The sequence below is a fragment of the Tribolium castaneum genome, chromosome 11, assembly GCF_031307605.1.
Source record: "Tribolium castaneum strain GA2 chromosome 11, icTriCast1.1, whole genome shotgun sequence".
In the NCBI taxonomy this organism is placed as follows: Eukaryota; Metazoa; Arthropoda; class Insecta; order Coleoptera; family Tenebrionidae; genus Tribolium; species Tribolium castaneum.
Window position 1 is genome coordinate 414,801 of NC_087404.1, and position 5,200 is coordinate 420,000.

A 5,200-nucleotide genomic window follows, 5' to 3' on the forward strand; every position below is an offset into this window, starting at 1 on the left:
TAATGATCCTTCCGCAGGTTCACCTACGGAAACCTTGTTACGACTTTTACTTCCTCTAAATGATCAAGTTTGGTCATCTTCCCAGCAACATCGGCAACGTCGAAACGCCACCGCGCACCGGTCCGAAGACCTCACTAAATCATTCAATCGGTAGTAGCGACGGGCGGTGTGTACAAAGGGCAGGGACGTAATCAACGCGAGCTTATGACTCGCGCTTACTGGGAATTCCTCGTTCATGGGGAACAATTGCAAGCCCCAATCCCTAGCACGAAGGAGGTTCAGCGGGTTACCCGGACCGCTCGGTCAGGGAGGACACGCTGATTCCTTCAGTGTAGCGCGCGTGCGGCCCAGAACATCTAAGGGCATCACAGACCTGTTATTGCTCAATCTCGTGCGGCTAGAAGCCGCCTGTCCCTCTAAGAAGAATTGTTTGTACGCCGACAGTAAAAACCGCACATAGAGACCGGGCGAACCCGGCTCCAGCCGGCATTTGGGATGTCGAAATACGCCTATTTAGCAGGCTAGAGTCTCGTTCGTTATCGGAATTAACCAGACAAATCGCTCCACCAACTAAGAACGGCCATGCACCACCACCCACCGAATCAAGAAAGAGCTCTCAATCTGTCAATCCTTCCGGTGTCCGGGCCTGGTGAGGTTTCCCGTGTTGAGTCAAATTAAGCCGCAGGCTCCACTCCTGGTGGTGCCCTTCCGTCAATTCCTTTAAGTTTCAGCTTTGCAACCATACTTCCCCCGGAACCCAAAAGCTTTGGTTTCCCGGAAGCTGCCCGCCGAGTCATCGGAGGAACGTCGGCGGATCGCTAGCTGGCATCGTTTATGGTTAGAACTAGGGCGGTATCTGATCGCCTTCGAACCTCTAACTTTCGTTCTTGATCAATGAAAGCGTTTTTGGCAAATGCTTTCGCTTCTGTCCGTCTTGCGACGATCCAAGAATTTCACCTCTAACGTCGCAATACGAATGCCCCCATCCGTTCCTATTAATCATTACCTCGGGGTTCCGAAAACCAACAAAATAGAACCGAGGTCCTATTCCATTATTCCATGCACACAGTATTCAGGCGAAGTTTTAGCCTGCTTTAAGCACTCTAATTTGTTCAAAGTAAACGTGCCGGCCCACCTCGACACTCAATGAAGAGCACCGCGGCGGGATTGAGTTGGGCCGCCCTCTCGAGCTAAGCCCACCGGCAGGACGTCCCGCGAAACGCCAGTTAACACCGCGAACGATGAACCGGCGGCGCGGGACACAAATTCGACTACGAGCTTTTTAACCGCAACAACTTTAATATACGCTATTGGAGCTGGAATTACCGCGGCTGCTGGCACCAGACTTGCCCTCCAATTGATCCTCGTTAAAGGGTTTAGAGTGTACTCATTCCGATTACGGGGCCTCGGATGAGTCCCGTATCGTTATTTTTCGTCACTACCTCCCCGTGCCGGGAGTGGGTAATTTGCGCGCCTGCTGCCTTCCTTGGATGTGGTAGCCGTTTCTCAGGCTCCCTCTCCGGAATCGAACCCTGATTCCCCGTTACCCGTTACAACCATGGTAGGCGCAGAACCTACCATCGACAGTTGATAAGGCAGACATTTGAAAGATGCGTCGCCGGTGCGAGACCGTGCGATCAGCGTAAAGTTATTCAGATTCACCAAGTTGTACGATGACGGCGAAACCGCCACCGATTGGTTTTGATCTAATAAAAGCGCTCCTTCCGTCTCCGGTCGGAGCTCTGTTTGCATGTATTAGCTCTAGAATTACCACAGTTATCCAAGTAAATGTGGGTACGATCTAAGGAACCATAACTGATTTAATGAGCCTTTCGCGGTTTCACCTTAATTTGGCTTGTACTGAGACATGCATGGCTTAATCTTTGAGACAAGCATATGACTACTGGCAGGATCAACCAGGGAACTGTGTTTTTGTGTTTTTTGAGACAGACGAGAGAATAAAATACTCATCATCATCGTTTATAAAGATGAAGAATATGCGCGTTTGTGCGAAACAATCTAACATATAAGAAAGTAACGCCACGCTGTTTCTTCTTTTCTTCGTACGATATAGAGATAAATGTATCGTCATCATCGTCGTCGTAGTCGTTAAACACCACAACACATATATCGGTCAATAAAGGCATAATAATAATATTTATAATATTATTTTTTACCTTTGCCGATTTAAAAGTTCAAACATTCTCTTCACTCTTCGCAAGATTGAATGCGACGTGAATTTATGAAATTCTTTCGAATCCATAAACGTTACGAATATTATATAAATATTCTCGCTCGGATATTAGAGAGTTGACGCATTTATTATTTTTGTTTGTTTAAATCACAAACATTTGTTAGTTCAACAAAGTTTGATTGCATAAGGACCGCCAACGTAAGAGAATACGTTTTGCCGCATCCGCAATCTCGCTGTGGGGAACTGGGCGAGCCACAAAATCACAAAATAAAGCAATCTCGCAAGCAAAGCCCTATTCGAATTCGATAGCGGAAATGTGCGATAAACGTCGATAAATTGGAAGCAAATGCAGAACGTATACATAATCGGTCGTTTTGTCGTCGTCATTTATGATAAACTTCGACTAAACCGTTACACCGTTCATATCGCCTCACTCAACGCATCGACACACACCACTACCATATGTATACCAGCGCGACACCGATCGAGGCAGCCGCTCGGTATTGGATGTGCGCACCGCTCCACTGACATAGCTCCACAGGCGACGTCTACCGAAGCGCACAGCTCTATAACTATAAGGCATACACACAAAAGGGAGAAAATATTTTAAATATTGATAATATTAAAAAGTCATATTTTATATTTAAACCATTATAAAATTTAATTATAAAAACGTTTGTTTTAAAAAAAATAATTAATTAATAAAAACAAAATTATTTTAAGCGCCGTACTTCGTAAACGTCGTACTTCGTTCGTCGTATGTGCAAAGTCAAATGAATGCTGTAGTTAGTCGCAGTTGGAACGTCTGAATGTCGTACAACGTAACAATAATTTTGAGTGCCCTAATGTGTAGACGTCGTACTTCGCGAACGTCGCACTTCGTAAACGACGTACTTCGTGAACGTCGCACTTCGTAAACGACGTACTTCGTAAACGTCGCACTTCGTAAACGACGTACTTCGTGAACGTCGTACCTCGTAAAGGTTATGCAATATTAATACACATTTGGTGTATTGCAAGTTGCATTTTAATAAATATTATGCATTTTTATGTTTTAATTTAATATCTAGGCCAAAATACTATGTTTATTTAATTGTTAAATGTGTACGTTTATTTATAGATACGTAATTTACATAAAAATTTGTTTTTTTTTTTATTATATGCAAACTACAAATAAAACATTTAATATTTTCAAACGTCGTACTTCGTGTAAGTTATGCAATATTGATACAAATTTAGTGTATTGCGGGTCGCAATAATATTAATTTATATTTGAACGTAGTACTTCGTGAAGGTTATGCAACATCAGTACACATTAAGTGTATTGCAGGTTGCATTATTATTAATTTATGTTTTCTCACTTTTTACCTTCATATAAAAAAAAAATTTAATATTTTTGGACGTCGTACTTCGTAACAGTTATGCAATATTGATGCACATCTGTTGTGCTGCGGGTTGCATTTTATAAATTTAATGTATTCTTATGATTTACTTTAATGTCTAGGCAAAAAAACACTTTTGATTAGTTGCTGAATGTTTACATTTATTTACAGATACGTAATTTGCAAAAAAATTTGCTGTTTTTTTATTATATACAACACAAATAAAATTCTTTAATATTCTTGAACGTCGTACTTCGTGTAGGTTATGCAATATTGATACAAATTTAGTGTATTGCGGGTCACAATAATATTAATTTATATTTGAACGTAGTACTTCGTGAAGGTTATGCAAGATCAGTACATATTAAGTGTATTGCAGGTTGCATTATTATTAATTTATGTTTTCTCACTTTTAACCTCAATATAAAAAAAAATTAATATTTTTGGACGTCGTACTTCGTGAAGGTTATGCAATATTAATGCACATCTAGTGTGCTGCGGGTTGCATTTTATAAATTTAATGTATTTTTATGTTTTACTTTAATATCTAGGCAAAAAAAACAATTTTGATTAGTTGCTAAATGTTTACATTTATTTACAGATACGTAATTTGCAAAAAAATTTGCTGTTTTTTCATTATATACAACACAAATAAAATTCTTTAGTATTTTTGAACGTCGTACTTCGTGTAGGTTATGCAATTTTAATACACAATTAGTGTATTGTGGGTTGCATTATTATTATTTATTGTTTACGTTTTACTTCATCACTTTGTGAACGTCGTACTTCGTTTGTACTATGAACGCTGCATTTCGTCGCAGTCGGCAGCACGTGCGAATAAACGTCGTACAAGAAAATCACGATTTTGAGTGCCGTACTTCGCAAACGTCGTACTTCGTCTATACTATGTACAAAGTCAAGTGAACGCTAAACCTCGTCGCAGTCGACAGCGCGTGCAAATAAACGTCGTACAAGAAAATCACGATTTTGAGTGCCGTACTTCGCTAACGTCGTACTTCGTCTGTACTATGTACAAAGTCAAATGAACGCTAAACTTCGTCGCAGTCGACAGCAAGTGCAAATAAACGTCGTACAAGAAAATCATGATTTTGAGTGCCGTACTTCGCAAACGTCGTACTTCGTTTGTACTATGTACAAAGTCAAATGAACGCTAAACTTCGTCGCAGTCGACAGCAAGTGCAAATAAACGTCGTACAAGAAAATCATGATTTTGAGTGCCGTACTTCGCAAACGTCGTACTTCGTCTGTACTATGTACAAAGTCAATTGAACGCTGTACTTCGTCGCAGTCGGAAGCAACTGCAAATAAACGTCTTACAAGAAAATCATGATTTTGAGTGCCGTACTTCGCAAACGTCGTACTTCGTCTGTACTATGTACAAAGTCAATTGAACGCTGTACTTCGTCGCAGTCGGAAGCAACTGCAAATAAACGTCTTACAAGAAAATCATGATTTTGAGTGCCGTACTTCGCAAACGTCGTACTTCGTCTGTACTATGCACAAAGTCAATTGAACGCTGTACTCCGTCGCAGTCGGCAGCACGTGCAAATAAACGTCGTACAAGAAAATCACGATTTTGAGTGCCGTACTTCGAAAACGTCGT

At 40.9% G+C, this 5,200-nt stretch overlaps 1 non-coding gene across 1 annotated transcript; it reads right to left on the reverse strand.

The window, feature by feature from the left end:
* On the reverse strand, positions 1-1,923 carry LOC135267393 (small subunit ribosomal RNA). The gene has a single exon (XR_010335813.1). It is a non-coding gene; the product is annotated as a small subunit ribosomal RNA (ribosomal RNA).
* Between the last annotated feature and the right edge of the window lie 3,277 nt (positions 1,924-5,200).